Raw genomic sequence first — 22,712 nt, 5'->3', positions numbered from 1 at the left:
TGATTTTGTATTAAAACATATTCGTATCTATTTGTCTGTACCGTATTCTTTGATGTTTGTGTATTCAATCACATTCGGTAATACTTTGTATAAGACATATTTTATAATACTTGTAGAAAATATACCATAACCAGGGAATTCTTTGATTTGGTTAATGTTAATACACCTTCACCAGCCGTCTCGAACTCAGTCCTTTCATTTGGATCCTGGTTATCCAATATATCACCAACACAAAACAAGGTAAAGTTAATGATTGACGACTTGATGTCAAACATGGCAACATTTGACGGTTCTGTATTGAAATACAGCTATTGTCTTAAAAGTGAAGAAAAAAGCCTATTGATTATAAAGTAACATGTACGAAGCAAATGACATCCGTACGTTAAACGTCGGGCCACATTGGCCGAGTGGCGAAGGCGTCTGACTGTCTGGAACACTAGCCTTTTACCACAGGGTCGCGGGTTAGAGGCCTACGTGGGGCAGTCGCAAGGTACCGGTCGCTGTCGGTGGTTTGTTAACGGAAACTCCTGGTGTTTTTCACCACTAAAACTTGGCATAGGACGTAAGACACAAAAATACAAACAAACTTTAACCGTCATGTTTTAATCGTGCGTTAGCTTACTAATAATAAGTTATCTCAAAAAGACGATTCATCATTACAAAACTTACTTTGTTAAATTCATTAATTGTAGTCTATCTTCTTTGCTCCAAAGAATATAGTCTCCGAAACCGACCGTTTGAATCGAATAGAAGTTACTTAACCTTCAGCTAACAACAGGCGTGTTAGATAAAATTAAAGTACGTCTGTTTTTGTTTTAATTCTAAACAGTTAGGTGTGGTGGCGGTTTTTTTTTAAATGTCGCATTTTTATTTGTTTGTTGATCCGGCTGTCATTTTGGACATCACATAAAGAAATATTCTAAATCATCATTTTTTGGACATTTAGGCATGTCCTATATTTAATTTACTTAAGTATTACCATTGTTTTCTGTTTACTGGACTGAAAAATGAAACTGGTTTGCAAGTTGTACTTAACCTTTCATTCTTAAAATCTAACTTAGCTTTCGTTTTATCCGTGCATCCTGAGGACCTATTTTACTTTTATTCCTTGTGTGGGAGTTTGTGAACTACAGCTTAATTCCCTGTATATTGGTTCATTGATTATTTTCTGGTGTACGATAGCCATCCTCTGGTATATCAAACTTCGTATATATAGCACTTCTGTTCCTCCATCCTTTGTAATCCTTCCACCTTTCACCTTCGTGAGATGGAGCGTAAGAGTCGGTTTCAAGGTTTGTTAATCTATTTGACGTTTTGTTTTTGTCGGTCCTAAGATTTTCTCGCCACTTGTTATGCATCCATTTCCGTTAACTTCCCGAACTAACGCTTGAAATACAGCTCGGTCCGTCAGGCCTAGGCCCTTCATTACACAAAGCCAAGTTACAAATGAAATACTGAGGCTCTGGTATTTGTCAATTTCACCAGTCGCCAAGATGGCATCCTCACACGGTGTCCCCTGCAATCTGATATATATGTTCATGCAGTCAGCGCTAATGCGGAGGGCAAGTCAAGTGTCTGGATCAATAAGTCAGAGAAAGAGGGGCTTAGACTGAACGAGAAAAAATGGAGTATTTCACGCTTCTTATTCCCATTCTTTTAAAAGCGTTGAAACCAAATGAAATATGGTCTCAAGTCGGCACCAAAAGGAAACAATGCCCCCATTAACTTCACGATTGAAAGGAATGCGAAACATGCACCTTGAAAAAACCAACAGTAATTCCCAAGTAAATTTCAGAGGCTGTTTAAATCAGAGAATACGAGAGTAGAAATATTAAGATAAAACATAATATATTGCACAATGCACGTTTTCATCGAATCGGGGCATGTTTATTTGTCGTATCTGTAAAATCATACGCCATGTTGTATTCTCAAGGAAGATAAACACGATACCAGTCAGAGAGATGCGGGAACCCACTTGTCTCTGAACGAGTGTTACATCCTAAATATGAAAAAGACGATGAGTAAACTATCCAAGTGGTTTGAATCCATATGGTGTTGAATACGGTAATCCAGCCACTTCTTTTTGCAGCCTGAACAAGATTTCCTGGATAAGTAGAATCCTGGAATGCTCAAACATATTTTTCCTGTGAGGAAAAATGTCGGTCTGACCACTATCCAGAGCAAAAATGGAAAAAGTGTGGGTCAACTTGATTAGAAGTGTCTGAATTAACGACACAAGACTTCACCCTATTTGATGAAAACAATTATTTAAACATCTAGGTCAAAGGATCATTGAACCTAGCGCTACATGTCATACATTATCTATCATGGCCACTGGTGTCCTTAAGTAGCGCAAATGAAAGGACGTTGTGAATTAAAAAGAACTAGTATTTGTTAAAAAAACGTTTAAAAAACATACTTAAGTGACAACTATCGTTTTTATATAAGCTTTGAGTTGTGTTCTAGTTATAAGCCTTACGATTTGTGAATGTGTCCCTGTCGTTTATTGTGTCTCGCTAAGCAACCATTTTTTGTATGATGGTATATACTTGAGAATACATATATACGATACGGCCTGACACTATCAGAACTGACGCTATTATGCTTTTTATTACAGTATAATACATGCATGTCTATTTTTTCTGACATGTCAGTACATCATTTCACCAACAGTGTTTCAGTGTAACATTATACACCATATGATATAGCGACATACAATCAGTTGAATATGTTGTTTTAATAATCTAGGGATGTCTATATTTCTATTACACGGCACAATGTAAACGTTCATATTGTTTTAATGTCACATTTTGTACCAGACCTTATTGTTCATCTCGTTTCGATTTCGGCTATTGCTTTGTTGAGATTTCATTTTGCCCTTGTGTGATGACGCCGTGGTATATTTTATCTAGATTGCTCTTTAGTCAATGTGAAATATATGGTCATTTGTGTCTGTTTCCTACGGGCAATACCTGTTCGCCCTTTTCGCCCTTCGTAATGAATACAGATGTCCCACGACGTTGAAAATAAGTACAATATATACTATACATATAGATAATATGTAAAAGGCGAAATTAATGCTGCATGAAAAGGGCAAAAATTGGACTTGGCAAAAGTTTCTTGATATACAGTGATAATCAAGGAAAGATATACAAAAAATGCTCTCATCCATTTTTTAAAAGAGCATAAGTGAGCAAATATGTACTGTTTGTTATTTAGCGAAAGCATTATTAAAAACACAACATACAATGTATAAAACCGGAAGTCAAAACCGGGCCATTCGAACTCGAGGCTGTACTAATTGAGCTATATGTTCGCTAGCGGTTTAATACGCCCTCTTCCAATTTACGCTACTCTCCTCCTCCCTTATCCAGTGCCGTCCCCTCCTGACGACACTCTGTGGACCAGCAACAGTGGTCTGCAGTAAGTCAGTAGTGACATACAAGCCTCACATTGACTAAATATCACAGTTCATTTACTACTCAATGACCTTTATCACTTAGAAGGTAATTCTGGAGCGATGACTTCTGTAGAACAATAAAAGACATAGCTAGGCTTGATCACAGAAGCACTTCCATTCTGTGCCAAAACACGGTCATTGCAACTACATGATTTCTTTCTATGAAATGGTATGTGGTGATCAGCCAGACTGTTTCAAATCATAGATTGTCTACACATTTCCATTTTCCCTGGAAGTAGCATAACGGAAGCACACGATTGCAAAGAGTATGCATTTTTTTCTCCCAAATATATGAGTCTAGATGAACAGAGCATATTTGAAGCTTAACAACAATTCAACATAAATTTTGAATCTAAAATATCAAAATAATTAAAATGTATTGCTGAATAAATATGGAGAAATGCAAGGTCGTTGGTTAAGGACGCTATGGAATTAAATGTGTGCTGACTCAAAGTCAAACTTTAGACCTCTGACGTGTGCTGACAACGGTATAATTAGGATTTCTGATGTGTGATAATACTATGGTATACACGAAACTTCCAGGGCGTGATAGCACTATTGTATAATGAATACCTCCGATGTGTGCTAACACTATGCTATAATTTATATTTCTGGTGTGTGCTAAAACTATTGTATAACTGAGACTACCGGTGTATGCTAACATTTTGGCATAACTGAGACTTCCGGTGTGTGATAACACAATTGTATAGCCGAGACTACCGGTGTATGCTAACACTTTGGCAAAACTGAGACTTCCGGTGTGTGATAACACAATTGTATAGCCGGGGCTAGCCGCGTATGCTAACACTTTGGCATAATTGAGACTTCCGGTGTGTACTAACACAATTGTGTAGCCGAGACTACCAGTGTATGCTAACACTTGGGCATAATTGAGACTTCCGGTGTGTGCTAAAACAATTGTATAGCCGGGACTACCAGTGTATGCTAACACTTGGGCATAATTGAGACTTCCGGTGTGTACCAGTCCGAATTATTCTGACGTTTTATCGACTGTTTTTGATATCGGTCTGTCGTCGATTAACGTCAGAACTCCGGCCCTCTATAGTATGCTGGAAATATGCGACCCGCGCCCGGAGCGCACTTCAAACTTATATTTTAGAAACAAATCGTCACTTTCACACACATGTCGCACATGGATCGAAAGATCTATTCTTTATGCACTAGGTGGAATCAATAACATGTTTCAAAGATCATTACTAAAAGTATTTTCCAACGTTTTCTATACCAACCCATGTTTTTAATGGAAATTAGGCGATGAGCAATGTCACATGACTTGACGAGATCTCGCTTTACCGAAGGTATTTCCCAACGTTATGATGTAGGCCGTCGAGATTTTAGTCACTAGGCATTAGAAGGCGGGGCTATCAAAAAACTAGAGTAAAACAGAGAAAGTTTGAAAAAAATATGTTTTTATTGATTCTAATGGTTTCAGCCATGTTATGTATGTTCATCTTGTGCATAAAGAATAGATCTTTCGATCCATGTGCGACATGTGTGTGAAAGTGACAATTTGTTTCTAAAATATAAGTTTGAAGTGCGCTCCGAGCGCGGGTCGCATGTTTCCCGCATATTATAGAGGGCCGGAGTTCTGACGTTAATCGACGACAGACCGATATCAAAACGTCGATAAAACGTCAGAATAATTCGGACTAGGTGTGTGCTTACACTATTGTTTAACTGAGACTACCGGTGTATGCTAACACTTTGGCATAATTGAGACTTCCGGTGTGTGCTTACACTATTGTATAACTGAGACTACCGGACTTCCGGTGTGTGCTTACACTGTGGTATAGTTAAAAAAAACAATTTTGATAACACTGAGGATATTAAGATTGTTTCGGATCCAGGTATGAAGTGAACACGATACAAACGCTTCTAAAGAATTGTACATGAAATTTTGTTTTATCTCCATTATTCAACAGTAAACGGATGGAGAGATGAATTTATTTTGTATTTGTAAGTTTTATATTCACGGAGATAATAGCTCAGGGAATTAATATTCGGTTAGTTTTTAATTTTTGCGATATCTATGTTTACCGCGAATATAGCGAAATTCAATCCCCCGCGAATATTACAACATATACAGTATGTCAACACGTTTACCAGAAACGCACAGTCGATTATCCTACCATTGTTGTATAGCCAAGAGATAATCGCTAAAACTGTCAAATGTACGTAGTCTAGTGTTGATGTGATACTTTCATTAAGAACGGAATGTTAAATTGCATTGTCTTGACATTACCAAAACAACACTTATACTGCCTCAACAGCGATGTGTTACGGTAAGGGAGACTTTAGTTGGGGCCGGTCATAGAGTTGTATATCAAACAAAGCAGTTAATCAGATTGGAAAAAATCGTCTGCAGTTTGTGTGATAACATTTCGAGTTTTTCTAACCAGCAGTGGAAGCCAAGTAAGCCCTCTGTTATATTGGGGTGTATGTACATTGGGATAGGATGACGAAGTTGGGTAACTACGCGGCAGCACTCTTTTAACACCACTCATCCTAGAAGGGCATATCTACACCCTGTCGAGAGATACCATAAATGAGAGTTATGTATAAATTCCTAACAAAAAAAGAAAATTGCATTTTCTAGATAACGACAACCTCGAACTGTAAACATCAAAGAAAAACCTGGGAATGCGAGAAATAATTAGATTTACTATTCCACTGCCATTTTCCGTTCTTTGAAGAAGCTAATTTATTTGTCTGTAACGTGAAATAATGCTCATAGTATTCTGTACTGCATACAGAGTAATAGGTAGTTAAATAGCTTTCACGCTTGTTTTTAGCTAAGGTCGAAAATACAGTACAGGTTGTCAAGCGATTATAAAAAATCAATTACGAGCAAAATCAGAAATGTGTTTTCCAGTGGAAACTGTATTTTGTACATACTCAATGATGTTAATGCTTTGCATAAGATGTGATATTACAATGTAGGACGGGTGTTCTAGTACAGTTAATGCTTAGACAGTACCGTATTATACGTATCAAAGTTATTATGTCTCCCCTTCGAATGAAGGGAGACATACTGTATTAGTACTGGTTCTTCTTCTTCTTCTAATCTGGCTTGTCCGGGCCATAATTGCAATTCATCACCCACAGGAGGTGTGCAGTGCTTTGGAATTAGGTCACTGTGACCTTCACCTCAAGGTCAAAGGTCAAATACGTGCACATTTTCAGTAAATTCTTGTCCGGACCGTAAATTTCATTGCGAAATTTCTCACACTAAAATCAAATTTAATGCCCCACTATATACAAAATAATGGCCCTTTGGTTATTTTTAATACCGAAGTTTGTCCACGGCATAACTTCTAAACCATTAAAGATATCTTAATCAAATTAAAAGTATACCTGCATCAATACCGAAGTTTGTCCATGGCACAACATCAATGTTATTAAGGCCCTATATTTATTCATCTGTCCGTCCGTCACAATCAAACAAGGTATCAACTGATCAAAGTTAAAGGTCACTAGGTCAAAGGTCAAGGTCAACTTTTGTATCTTTTCCCTGATGAACATTTTGTTATGACATTATGAAGCAAAGTTGGTTGGATTATAACAAAGAGTCAACTGACTTAAGGTCACGGTCACTGGGTCAAAGGTTAAGGTCAAATTCAGTATATTTTTACTGGGGAACATTTTGTTATGACACTTTGAAGCAAAGTCGGTCGGAATCAAACAAGGAGTCAGTTGACCAAAGGTTAAGGTCACTGGGTCAAAGGTTAAGGTCAAATTCAGTATATTTTTACTGGGGAACATTTTGTTATGACACTTTGAAGCAAAGTCGGTCGGAATCAAACAAGGGGTTAGTTGATCAAAGGTTAAGGTCACTGGGTCAAGGGTGAAGGGTACATTTTGTATCTTTTCACTGGTGAACATTTCGTTTTGACACTTTGGAGCAATGTTGGTCAGAATTAAACAAGGAGTCAATTGACTAAAGGTGAATGTCACTGGGTCAAAGGTCAATGTCGAATTTTGTATCTTTTCCCTGATAAAAATTTTAAGGTCAAGGTCACTGGGTCAATTTTAAGGTCAGATATTGGATCTTTTTTACTGATGAACATTTTTTGTATGCTTTTATGAAGCAAAGTTGTTCATCACTTAACACAGAGTCAACTGACCAAAGGTGAAGGTTACGGGTTCCAAAGGTTAAAGGTCAAGGTCAAGATTTGTACTTTTCACTGATGAATATTTTGTTATTATGAAACAAAATTGGTCGGAATTGAAGAATGAGTCAACGGACCAAAGATCAGGGTCACTGGGTTAAAGGTCATGGTCATTTGGGACCAAAGGTCAAAGACAAAGTGGATCTCTTACTTTGACCCTGGCTCTTGATGGGGGTGGTATTAAAGGTGAAATAAAACAAATCAAAGCTAACAAATGAGTATTGCACCGGTATTTCCATTTCTGTTAGCCCAGCAAAGGGAAGTGGAAGGATGTAAAATGTATATTTTGCTTCCTTGCGATTTTTTTTGAAGTCCAAATGTCAAACGTCAAGCTCAGCTATATGGGCAGATTGCTTCTTGATGATTATGGGGGATATATTGCCACAAGACGGGGCCCTAACTGACCTGTCAGTGTTCTAGTTTTACCTACGTTGACCAATCTTGATAAAGTTTTAATGTGTCTTGGGTAAGTAGGAGTGTCAAATTATAAATTCGGGTCTCCTGCCCCACTATATAAAGCGATATGGCCCTTTATTATTTGTTTATACCAGAGTTTTTCTATTGGCTAATAAGGGGAGACATATGTTTTTGTTCACAAAAACAAAATTCTTTTTTGGTTTCATTTTTCGAAAACAAATCTTTATTTTAGATAAAAGTGTTGATATTAAAAAGATGGCATCGTAGTAATTCTATTAGCTATTACATGTTCATAATAGTCAGATAAATTTATAAATACATTGTATATCATGTAAAATTTACAGTGATGTAGACAAACGTCAACAAATTCATAAAATAAATTTACTTATTGAATGTAATATAGGTAAATGCAATTTTTCATAAACATACAGAATGATCTCAACCGATTTTGTTTAACGTTACGCTTTCAATCTGAACGGAGTTTTTGCCTAACTTAAAAAGAATACTGAGTTTCATAACTATTACATAAAACGGATACGAATGCCTTATTTCATTATCGCATTACCGGAATATTTTGCGACCACATCATCAAGTATTCAGCATGCTATTTTGACAGTGTGTTTGTTGTTTTAAATGCGTCGTCACAATGCAATCGTGTTATATTTATTGTCTTCATTATGATGTAATAATTGGTAGCATGCAAAACAATTATAATATGTGTGTATTCAATGTACAAAACGGAAGTCACGTGACAGAAATCAATGAACATTGTTTGTTTTAATGAAACCGCAACCTTTCTCAAAATCAGGCTTCAATCTTAACAGTTGCAAGTTAGTGCACTGTTTCAACAACTTGATTGCTGAACCGTCTCGTTCGCCACATATTTCTATTGACTATTTTTATGCCTGGTCAATATATTTTCTTCTGTCCTGAAATAAGACTCCGCTAGAGCATTACCATTTCACTGAAGAGAACTACAGCTCTCTGCACAGAAAGGATTGCCACGTATAAACAAAAAAAGGCACATACAACGTCATTGAAATAGCAAACAATAGAGTTATGCCTAAGTCTTCTTTTCTGTCTGAGCTTGGCTAATCTTTCCCTGACATGAACACAGTATCCCTTCATTGCCTCTCCATATTCAAACTGGGTCCAATATATGTATATAGACCTGTTATCGGAAGCGCAAATTGAGTTTATGTTTACCGGTTTACAATAAGCGTTGTGTTATTCTGTTATTTCTTCAGCTATTCTTTCTAACATACTTTCTTTTACTGAAGTTGAAAATCAATACTGTGCTGAAGGATGATGAATATGTATTTATACCTACTCCCTCGGGAAACAAATCTCGCAAAAATCTATTAAGCAGGATTTATCCGGGTCATTTGTAGTGTCTACTGGTCAACAGGTCCGACAGTCGTCGCTTGTATAATACATATATATTGAACAGTGGCACTCCATGATCATCTTAAAGTGCCATCCGACTGGAATATTATAGCATGGAAACAAGAACATTGGTTTTTATTACACAATAATAGATTGTTGTCAAACCGCCTACCCTTTCTTTTACGACCTCTGCGTATGTTTCTTTTGGCGAGCCAGCGCCATGTTCTGTTTCGAACTTTGCGTACATGAATGTTGCTTTGTTGACGAGTCAACGACCTGTCCTGTTTCGATCTTTGTGTATGCTGTTTTGTTGACGAGCCAGCGTCATATCCTGTTTCAACCTCTGTGTATGTTTTTTTTTTTTTTGACGAACCAGGAAGCTGTTCTGTTTCTACCTTTGTGTATTATGTTTTGTTAAGGATCAAGCGACCTGTCCTAATTCGACCTCTGTGTATGTGGTTTCGTTGACGAGCCAGCGGCCTGTTCTAAGTTGACCTTTGTGTATGCTGTTTTGTTGACGAGCCAGTGACCTGTCCTGTTGCGATTTGTGTGTATGCTGTTTTGTTATCGAGCCAGTAGCCTGTCCTTATTTGACGTTTGTGTATGGAGTTTTGTTGTCGAGCCAGTAGCCTGTCCTTATTTGACTTTTGTGTATGATGTTTTGTTGTCGAGCCAGTAGCCTGTCCTTATTTGATTTTGTGTATGATGTTTTGTTGTCGAGCCAGTAGCCTATCCTTATTTGACTTTTGTGTATGGAGTTTTGTTGACGATCCAGCGACCTGTCCTAATTTAACCTTTTTGTATGCTGCTTTGTTGACAAGCCAGCGACCTGTCCCGTTTCGACCTTCGTGTATTTTGTTTTGCTGACGAGCCAGCGACCTGTCCTGTTGCGACTTTTGTGTATACTGTTTTGTTGACGATCCAGCAAGATGTCCTGTTTCGACCTTTGTGTGTGATGCATCGTTACCAAGTCAGACGTTGATCTTTTTTTTATTTAATTTTAATAAAAAAAATCCTGTCGAGTCAGCGATTTGTCAAGTTACAATATTTGGATATTTTTCCTGTCGAATGAGCTATTGATATTTTCCCGTCTCTTGAATACAAATAAGATGTATTACAATATTTGTGGATGTTGTATTGCTGTGGAGTGAACAATCTGTCGAGTTACAATAATTGTGTCCTTCCGTAACGCCATATATGTCTTCGATTAAGACTGCACCTCTTAACTCGGCATCACTCTTTGGTAGTGCGTCTATAAAGTATCAACCAACCAATCACCGTTTAAGTAGCCCATACTTATACGTGCCGACTTGTAGTTGAGTACTTTGTGTGAAAGAGGTTTACAGTGAGAGTAATGTTCCTCTCTTTGAATGCGTATCCTGCTCAACAAAAACCTGTTTTGTGTGCTCGCAAAATTAATGGTACCGAAGCACTTGAAAGACAGATTTGTACTTACATGCAGGAATTCCACTTTAGAAACTGCATCCCTTCAAGATGCATTTACATGCAAAAAATGCGGCTATGAAGAATGTACTTAACTGTACGAGTGGATATGACCTTTACATGTCCCAATCACTTAAACCTTCTTTTTATCATGTGTAAAAGTTAAGGATTCAAATTTATACTCCCCCATCATTTTTGTACTTTATTGAGTAGTCCAACGTGATAAGATTACGGTTTCCATATAAAACGTACTCGTCGCAGGAACCTTTTAATTAAATTATGTTTTCAATTTCTATTTTATTTCATCTTAAAGGACTCTGAATAGAAACTGTATTGGTTACATGTCGTTATGAGGGATCAGTATCAAGTTAACTTGTTAGGCTGCAGATGATGATGACGATGTGCACTTTCAAAAGTTATTTGGATGACATTTCAAACCCCTTTCGGAGGCAAACGATCTTGCCCTGACGCTGCTCTCTGACCGATATCTATTTACACAGTTGTTCAAATTTAGAAATGCTAATTGATTTTATTCAAAAGTATATGTAAAGATCATATCCCAAAATAAAGTTTTGAAAAAGATAATATAGACACTTCAACGGAGACGATTCTTATAACACCATATGATTATTTATAATAATCATGTTAATTATCTGCTGAAGCCGAAAAAAAATGAATCTGCTACGTCATAAAGTGTTTTAAAGGAATATTTCCGTTTTGGTATATTTTTTTAGATATGAATCAGATCACTGCTGACACTCTATGACCTTGATACCAGCGATGGGTAATTATAAATAAACAAAATTATCATATGTGAAAGTAAATATGTATCTTGCTTCTGAAACAATGACTAAAACTTAAATAAAGAAAAAAAAAAGAAGAAAAAAAGGGAAAGTATCTAATTGCATTGGCGCTTCGTCCTTACTTCACAATTCTGGTGATTATGTCACATATGTATAACTGACCATTATGACGCCACCAGGAACAATACCATAACGTCAAAATTCCTTGAAAAAAAACTTGTTTGCTGAATAGTTTTATGAAATGAAGATTGTTTTAGATGAAAAGGGTTTCTGTGTTTGATCTATAATTTCTTGAAGCGTGGCAATGTAATAGAAAAAATGCGAGGGTACATTGAAATAATTTGTCAGGTTACGGTTACGGTGAGATACGCAATAGTTCTAGTTCTAATGATTCAAGTTATCATTATTCTGTGTTACAATATTTCCAAATACCCGATTAATGGTATGAATTGCCTAGTATGTATGTATTTGGATCCCGATTCGAATTAAGAAACTTAATACGTACAATGCTTTATCGCTGTTTTTTTTTATTTTTATTTTTTTTATTTATATTTTCAAAATTTTAAGACATAAACATATATATAAATATACATACAATGTATATGAGCGTCTATAATCGCCTTTAAATAATGTACATACTGTTCAAAATATTCTATCAAGTATCAGTATTCGTCTTACATATATATTAACAAATAAGTATAAATTCACATTTTGATATAAAAAACTAAACTTCCGGATATTCTTGTCCGTACTCTGTTTTATCGCTGGTAATTTTAGCTGCACAACAATGTCGTGATTTCACTCTTATTCTTTGATTTATTTAATCAAGAATACAGTCCTACTGACACCCGAATTCTACAGAAACGGAATAAATACGATCTTGAAAGAATTTGTGACAATCATGAACTTGCTTTCATTATTTTTTTTACCAAATTATTAGACTTTTACACATTGACGAACGGTGATATCCCTATCTGGTTCCGAAACGTGAACCGTTCTGGACCATATTGTTAGAAAACTTCATACAAGCCGACATTGAGCTAACTGCTGATTAAATCCTGATACTAATTGCTTCCTGGTTGACAATATCTTTCTTGGGTTGTGTTGTAAGATGTTCAAGTAGATTGTTGGTATTTCGTGGGAAAACAACTGTTCCATTGTCCTGCCAGGTCTGTTTTGTTTTCATAAGAGAATGGTGTTATCAAAAATCATGTCAGAACAAGAAACGAAGGTCTTGCCAAGTTTTTAATTTCACCGCTAGATATGGTATCGATAATGTGTTTCCTTTGAATAACCAGGAATCTATTTACAACGTTTATCATGGGCTACATATTCTAAGGTATCAGTCGCTCACCTGGATCGTTAGTTAAAGCATGGCCATCATTAACGGAATATTACTAAGCTATATAATAAGAATGACGGTTTCCATTTTGCTATTGTAAACATTCTCTTCCTTGATACATGTTCTCTTCCTTGGGCTTCCATAACTTTCTCGAAACCATGATTTTAACATGTCTCTTGTAATTCGACATTTGCGGGTTTGCTCCGATATTCACATGTTTTGTTCTGATTTGTGGGATAGCTATCGATTGTACAAATGAACGTCTGCTAAACAGGAATTTGAGAGATTTACACTTAGACAATGTGTAAGTCTAATGGTCGCCGTCAGGATCTCATCGGGAGGTATTGTGTTTTCCTTGTCAATATCAATGAGTTTTTATTATTCTTATTAATGTACATGTGGTTTCGTTGCCACTATCCTTGACGATGTGAAATATTATGGATTTGACCAACGTTTGAATAGCTGTAGTCGTCAATGCAAAAGAAAACGCTTTACATTCCGAAACACTTGGAATTATCTTCTTTGTATCTTTTGAATGGTTATCATGTAAATCTTATCATTACCGAATCTTTGTCATGGTTACTTTGATTTTGAATTGTATTTACGGGTTTTGTCTGTGTTGGTATTCTGTTGTTGTTTATCAACACCGATCAACAGATACCCGTAACACAATGCATATAGGCTCATTGTATTTGTGGTTTAGTTTTGTGGGTTTGTGATACAGTATCATTTGTTAACCCGTGTCCCATCCATGTTGTAGTTGTGTCATGTCGAGTCTGGCCTTGACTTCTGTACGTTGTCGGTATATTAACTCTTGTGTGTTCATACCGTGGTTTATTTGTTGTATATTTTTCCAAATTGTTTGAATGAAAAACTTATGACGGGCGGTTATGTTTTCTACTGATGTATAAATACAGTGTAAGGATAATGACATTATCTTGTGACCAGAGTGATGTGCTGCGTCACGTCTGCATCGGAAAGCAACGACGTGGTAATTTCTTAAGAAAACGATTTTCATTTAGTTTGAGACCTTACGAAATGGGAAAGGATTTGCGAGTTAAATCAAAGCACTCTTAACGAGTTCGTCAATATTGCAGCAAATGGAAGCGAGTTTGAGATCATATAATAACATAACACAGCCATATCACGACATGATTCTTTATCCAAATATTGAATGTTGTGTCTCCTCTGAGGAATAATATGACGTCACTACATTGCTCTATAATGATGTAAACATTAACAGCTAATATTATAAAATACTATGTTTAATACTGCGATACAGTCTGTACTTGTTAACCAAGTCATACCGGTCATTCGACTACCCAGTCGGTAATTGCTTTTTTTCTCATTTTTCAGCTAAATTCTGTGACAAAGTGTGTTTTACTAAGTTATGTAAATTATTTATTTTTAAAGCCTGACGCATTGTCGTTTTAGCTGAACAATGATGTCCTATATAATTTTAATAATAGGATACTTAAACACAGTAACATACGTTTATCCTAAAAGCGATTCAGTGTAACAAAGAGATGCATACAGTGTGATATTAAGAAAATCTGTTCTCAGATTAATTATTTAAATAATTCAAGGATCCAAAATGCAGTCACATACTATTTAATTTCATACACAGTCATAATCACATTTCTTCCTTTATGGTGAAGGAACCAGATCAATACATTCATAATGTGTAAAAGTTCAATTATTATTTGGATAATCAGTTACAAATATAGGGAACTTGATGGTTATGTTTTAAGTCACTAACATATTTTCCATGGTTATTTTAATCGTTGATTTCGTGGGTTCTAATCATCCACGGATTTATAAGTTCACAACATAGTTACATGAAGCAAATCTCTGTTTCAGTGGGTACTCGTAATCACGAATTCATGTACCAACGAAACGATGTAGGGAAAGCACGAATATTGGTCCCCACGAAAATATCTGATTCCACAGTAGATGGCTACTATGCTGATAATTAGTTTAAAGCACTCACGCTTGTTCTGTTGTTTATTCTTTTCTTGAAATTCGTATGACAGAAAGTTATACAATGTATTTGTGTTGCTACGGTATTATCACTAAATCTCTCCATGATGAATGTGTGGCTTATGTGACATCAATCAACACATTTTATACAAGCCTTTCTGCAGACAACATCACATACGGTAATAACGCCTGCACAAGCCTGCTGCATCTCAAGTCTGTGTAATTTTTATAAGCTGTAGTCCATATGGTCATACATGCAATCTGTAGACTGACAATTCTATATCCCTGTATATCAGAAATATGATAGTTCTGTTTGTCGGTAGGATATAAACTTCAAAGTGATTGAATGCATAGTCATCTTTCCAAACTCAATATAACTCTGACAAAATGTAATTAAACAGGCATTTGTGTTGTTGCCGTTCCCTAATTGAGTAGGTATTTGTGATTATGTTGAAATCTCCTAAATAAATGACGCACAATTTTAAAAGGAGATCAATTTGTCTAATTCATATACCGTTTTCAACATTTGAAAGTAATTTAATTAACTCAATTATTTGGTAATAAATTGTTCTTTCAATTAAGCAAGATTTGTTAAAATTAACTCAAATTCGAACGAGAGACAAAGAATAGTTTACCAAATTTAGGTAGAAATTGATGTAGCGAGAACTCTAGTTAATTGCATCAGAACAGCACTGGGTGAAGTGAAAACACTCGACTGCAGCGTATAACGTTGAGGTCTTTTCATTTTTGCTCTAGCATAACTGAGTACATCGTGTATGTATTATTCTATGAACGGCTGGATGCGTACTGATTTCTGTTACACTGATGACACCTTTTGCCCCATATATTGTCTGTATATCTAGCAAAAATGTGTTATTATGATGTTCGGTTAACTCTGTATAATTTAATCTTGCTTGTAACAAGCATTTCCATTGGCTTAAACATTTATGTTATCAGCCAATAACGTAAAAAATGACGTCGCCGTTTCTAACGTCGCTTTTGATTGGCTGATACAGCCGCGCAATAAATTCTTAGAGAAAAGAGTCCATCAATAAAAGTGGATTTCCACAGGGATTGTGTATAGTAGATTAAATTATAAGGATTAACTTGAATACATTTTTCATGTTATTGAGCTATAACACACAAAAAACAGAGTGTACTCTCATCATAAAGCGCTTCGCGGTATATTTAGAGTACTCCGGTTTTTTGTGTTATACTTCCATAACACGAAAAACATATTCATGTTAATCCTTAAGTAATGTTGTAAAACACGAAAAAAATTGTTTTAATTTAATCAATATTTATTATGATTAGAACATCTGTGCGACAAACGCTTTATGACACATTACTAAATTTTATTACGTTTAATAATAATTTTTTTTTTTCGTAAATTCAAATATTTCGCACTTATCGATTTTATCATATTTAATAAAGGTACATATTGCAGTCATGGGTATTTATTTCTAATTCATGTTCTTCTGAAATTTCGAGAATTAGATGATTTATAAACCATAAACTGTTAAACTGGAGCTTTCTACTATCATTTATGACTGTTGTCATCATCTCATTTCCTATTTCAACTTTACAATAATTAAAATTAATCCCAATACAATTTGTCATGTTCCTGCTTTAACAGTAGACTGCTTGACGAATGTCACGTGATGTGCAGGATACGCTAAACTTTCCGGAACAACTTGTTTCGGTGTTTACGTCTGATCTGTAATGTATGTTATGTTGTTTAGGTGTCGCCTTGGGTCGTGATTTTATCTTATCCTATTGACTATGTGTTCAGAATTTACCTTTGTGTATTGATGCTTTGGTATAAACAACATCTACTAAACCACTTACCTACGACATAAAAGCCAGATCATATACCGGACGGCTACTTCAGAAATAAACATGTACGTTTGGATTTGTATAGATTGTATTGATAAAAACGACAGTATGACCCAATATATGCACTGAAACAAACGAAAATATTTAATCAATATTTAATTGATTTACAAGCAAAGAAGTTGCATGAATACAACCCCTTACCACGGAAAGCATAAACATGTACAGTGTACATTTTTGTATATGTATGTGTATGTATAATTGTTCTACAGCCTGCATTGAGACACAGGTTAGGACAAACTGTGGAGGGAACTAACTCTGTTGATCACAGAGATACTGTCAATTTCACAATAAAAGTGCTCTTCTGTTTGTCAATTGTAAACAATAAGCAATATCCATTAAGCTAGCTGGCACCGGCAATATTAACGCGATATCTCCTAATTCATTTATAGACTTCTTATTTGGTTACATACAGACGCTAACTCGTTGATCGTATCATCGTTTACCGTATTCTGTTATAGCGGGTGAAAGATGCTGGACTTGTCTAATCTGTATCACTTCCCGCCACATATAAATAGAAAAGACAGTAATGCATAATCGAAGATATCACGATACAGAATCAAGTATAAAATATAATGATGAACGGCAGAAAACTCATCTTACATATACTTACATATACTTACAAATATCAGTGCATAGTTTGTGAAATTTGAGAAGTACGTTTATAATCACATATTACGGAACAAATCGTGAAATAATCTCAATTTATACGGAAGTATTCATGCAATCCCTTCAAAAATACTTGCCTACTTTAGGGGTGAATGCATTGGACTCGGTTTGATCTACATTATTTTGACAATACCCATTATTTGATTTGTCAGTAGGGTCCCATCACATGAGTTACACCGCGAGGCAATAACAATAACATATTCGTCCATTGATCAGATGCTATGGAGCCGGTTCCCAAGAGTTACACATTCAAATTTCTGTGCCATTCTAACGTTTTATCGTTCTTGTGTCGGATCTTGAACGAATAAATATGATTTACTATATCCAAATCCATCGTAAACGACAATTGTCCTTATCTAGATAGGGTTTTATATCTGTCATGAAATTTTGCAGACGAACGAACACGATAATTTATTCAGGAAAAGGCTAAAATCTTTGTTTTTTAAACTGAAACGGTTGATATTAATTTCATTATGCAAGCCGTACTAGTAGTGGTTCATACGTGCATCAGATGCTTGATCGGGGTTTATACGCCTTCTTTTTTAATGCTAAACTTCAATTCGCCTGATTTTTTGAAGCATTACAAACATGTAATCAATTATTTTGTGTAACTGGCCTTCACAGAAATTTGAAACCGCATTTTCATTTCAGGTGCGCTCCACTTCTTCCTTCGTTACAAACCATATACACTATACCCCTATGTAATGAACACCAAGAAACGGCTAAAAACATGAATTTTTAAACATTTGTTTCAGTAGCTTACATATATAAAAAAACCTTAGAAATAAGATATCTCTGCAAAAACAAAAATACAAAAAATAAGATAAAATGTAAAAAAAACAAAAAAAAAACACCAATTTATCAATATTATCAAAAATCATTATTATCGATAAATAAGTTAATACATATTCGAGAAATAAATGAAATTTGGACATAGTCACCCTATGATGGTAGTTTCAACATATTTCTTGATTTTATACTGAAAATGGGTTTCCACTGTTTTACTTACATAACGGATGCTCTATCTGTAGGACTCACCTCTCTTTAGAAGCATCCTTTGTATGGCTTCTCGCTTTCCAATAAAGCATCTAAAATTAGTGTCTGGTCTGCACAGTCTGGTTTCAGCCAGACAAATAATTCTTCGGAATTCCTAGCAAAAAAGACGTACACGTAAAACGCGGGTATCGGTAGCTCAGAATATGTGACATAAAACCCTTAAGTCCTTTTTTTACGACTGAAATTTCTTAGAGGAAGAATTCGTAGTAGACTTACTGGACCCTGCTTTGAAAAAAATGGTTAGCTTTCTATCTTCTTTGGCTTTCTTTCTTTGATATATTACATAATGCAAAGAAGTACATGTGTATCGCGCAAAGGTCAAAACACGTGATAAAAGGTTGCACGGTAAAGAAACAAACATATATGTCCTTACTGAGAAATCATACCTTCATGTGTGCAGTGGTGATGCAATGTGTCAAACAAACAAAGCCTTTTGTTCGTTTAGCCAAACTGCGCAGTTACGGTGACTAGGCAGTCGTTTGGATTACTTTTTACCTTCACGGACGACAAGACCTGATCGTAGAGGCACCGGTCATTTTGTTATTATGTTTAGTTAAGTAGCCATACGATACACTAACGTCCCCAGTCTTCCTGCAGTTAACCGACGCATTATGTCTTATCTGGCTAAAACGAACGAAAGTTTATGAAGATTCTTTCTAGCTACATCGAGGCTTTCTACAAGTTTTTCGAACGTTATTTCATCAATATATTAAACTGTATAAATTCCTTCGATTTCTAATGTTATATTATTAGAATCAAAACATAGCTCAATGTTTAGAAATACTAAAAGATACATGTTAGCTCTGTACAACCCCGCACTATTTAACTGTTACATGTAACATGACTGATGTATCCTCTACCAAAGTAGCTGTTTTACTTGAACAAATAACACAATATATGTTCACATAAATAATAATGAAGTGCGCATTGAAAAGCAACTTTGATTAGTTCCATAACCAACCCATCCCATTCCGTCCATTAAATGTGATAAAATGCAGTTGCTTTTGGCTTTTTATTTTAATACGGTTATCACAACTATGAATAGATTGTATTATAAAGGTCGAGCGTAAATTTTGCATTTTATCTTCGAAATCTCGGTTATGTTTAAATATCAAAATGACGAACATAAATTTCAATATCTAGCAGAACCAAGGATAATGTTTCTATTCATAACTCGATAAAATCTTCCTATTAAGGTTTCGAAAATCTATTTTGTTTGACTCAAAAGACAATGTTTTACAGTAAACTTGGTGCCTTCCTTTATATCCAGCGAACATGCACACAATCCTACTTTAGAATATGTTATATAACCTATAATCACTAAGACAAATATATAGGAATGCATCCTGCTTTGGACAAACACATGCACGTATAACTAGCCAATTTGTATTTAGTTCCTGCGTTAAGTACATTCTTTAACGTTGCGATGACATATCTAATTATCCGATAAGGACCGTCTCTGACGTAACTACCCTATAGAATGGCACACAATAGAGTATCATTAACGAAAGTTTCGATATAAAAAACCTGAGAAATGTAAAAATGTTACAACCACATTTCAACAGAATTGTGTGCCAGAGTGTTTCAAGCCACCATGCATCGTGACAGAGCGTAACCAACAAAACTAGCATGAATTCTGCCAAAATGTTACCACGACAAACAGTGTATAATTGCATGCCAAAGCAAATATTCATCGTGTAAGAGTGTTACCATCACAACCAGCATTCATCAAGTAAAGGTGTTACCACCATACTGAGCATGCATTGTGGCATGCATCCTGCCAGAATGTTGACACAAAAGTCAGTTTGAAGCAGGTCAAAGCATTACCACAAAAGCCAAAAGTCATCGTGACATAACGTCATCAACAAAACTTACATGCATCCTGCCAGAACGTTACCACGGAAGACAGCTTGCAGTATGTTAGAGCAGAAATACAATGGACAGCAAGCATCACACCACAACGTTACCACCACAGCCAGCATGCATCGATGCAGAGTGCTCACAAACGTCCATGTGCGTTGTGCCAACTTGTTACCTCAAAAAAACAGCATCGACCGACCACAATAGCCACCATGCATCCTGTCAGAGTGTTACTACCCTCACAGCCAGCATGCATCGCCCCAAAGCGTTACCACAACTACCAGCACGCACAATGTCAGAGCGTCACTGCCACAGACAGCACGCACAATACCAGGGCGTTACTGCCACAGACAGCACGCATCATTCCAAAGTTTTACCTACTTAGCCAGAGTGAATAAGCCAGTATATCATGCATCAAGTATAGTAAAATAATAACACGATGCACTTTTCGCAGATGTAGCAGCCGAAGGTTGCTTTGTACAGAGTAGTACCAACATCACCATACCTTACCGTAAAACCAAGCATTGTATCATGTACGTGTACTTTGTACCATACACTGTATAATATGACGATAACATTTATTATACCATTGTATTGGTACCATAAACAATGGCGTTATGCTTTCCCGATTCCATGTACGAATCAAATACTTGGTGTGTTTCAGAGTATACAACAGAAAAATGTTGTTGATCAAGAGATGCTACTATACCTTCAGCATTGTTTCTGAATGATTGTCCTTGGTGGTGATATTGTCGTGAACACGGTTAATGTTACATATCAAATCAATATATTCTAATGAAAAATGCATTTCCATTTTTTGTAAGACACAATAAACGTAAATCAAACAACAATATGGAAATAATCACGATTCAAAGACAACGTGAAATACAACAAATCAAAGAGATGTATACTCTCCTCCTCTGGAAAGGCAAACTAAATACATCGTGAATTACATGAAAGAAAAGGGAGATAAATACTCCTCATCTGAAATGGCAAACGAAAGAGATCGTGTATTACAACAAAGAGAAGAAAGTGGGAGGGGGTAGCAATGCTTCCTCTTGAAAAGAAAACGTTTGTTGTTAGTGAAACCCGTCAAAATATCTGTCGGGATCCCAGGAATTTCACAAACAATCTTAAATACCACGAAAAGAGCACCGGAACCTCACACTGTATACAGCAGTATTTAGATGTTTAAACAATAATGCTTTGTCCTAACGTTCAAGGGTTTAAGAGGGATGAAACTGGGATGAACATATTACGTCATGTAATAACTAGACACAATGCTATTACAGTTACATAAAATGCTTCCAGCGTACATTGAAGCCAGCACAAGAGAAAACCCCGGTTACCTAGTATTTGTTTTAGAATTATTGTTATTCAATACGATTACACTATAGTAATAATGGTTGAAATGGTGCCGTTACTTTATAAGACTGCATTTGTCTACATCAAATTCATGCGAAAACAGCAACACACAATAAGTGTTGACTTTAGTAGCGGGTCGTCAGAGTAGTTCTAACTCTTAAGTTAACTTAATAGCGCAATTTATCGACATGTGCATATCGCCATGTTTAATATTCTTTAGAAATTAAAAGCCCCTTGATCAGCTAGTATGTGATTAAAATATGTTTTGAAGTTGTTGTGAGGAGCGGAGCACTGGTGTAGTTATAGCACATGTCGGTAGCAGAATCTGCAAATATATCAAACACATGCTTGACATATTCGTGACCGTTAAGTATCACCGGATGGCAAGGTTCTACTGTCGGAATGTGTAGGGTACATTACATGTCTGTCTACTACTGGTAGCCTCTTTCTGGTAATCCGGTCTCTGACAGCAGGGGGACACATATCCTGGAATTTCCCTGACCAGCTATCATCAAAAGGTTGTAAACACGTCTCTACCACCACTTTACAGCAGCATGTATCTAGTGTGTTCTTCTTGTTTCTTACAGCAGCATGTATCTAGTGTGTTCTTCTTGTTTCCTCTGCTTGCATTAATGTGGCTTGCCCCTCTTTTGCTGTTTTCCTTATACAGCTAGAAGGGAAAGTGTTCAAAATCGCCCAGATCACAGGAAAAGTAATGTATTCACAATGTAAGATAACAACAATACGAAAATTCGTTAAATTTTGTAATAGTTTAGTTTTTGTTTGTTTGTTACGTTCAATGTTGGATTCGGGGGAAAAAACCTGTATGACGTCATATTGTCTCATCA

The 22,712-nt window shown here is 36.0% G+C and overlaps 1 protein-coding gene across 2 annotated transcripts in view; it reads left to right on the top strand.

Annotated features, from left to right (window-relative positions):
* The window catches only part of LOC110465899 (neuroligin-4, X-linked-like), a 411,997-nt gene that overhangs the window by 54,187 nt on the left and 335,098 nt on the right, over positions 1 to 22,712 (top strand). The window lies entirely within an intron of this gene.

Source organism: Mizuhopecten yessoensis, unplaced genomic scaffold (genome assembly GCF_002113885.1).
Source record: "Mizuhopecten yessoensis strain PY_sf001 unplaced genomic scaffold, ASM211388v2 scaffold11105, whole genome shotgun sequence".
In the NCBI taxonomy this organism is placed as follows: domain Eukaryota; kingdom Metazoa; phylum Mollusca; class Bivalvia; order Pectinida; family Pectinidae; genus Mizuhopecten; species Mizuhopecten yessoensis.
This window is presented reverse-complemented; position numbering and strand designations above follow the sequence as displayed.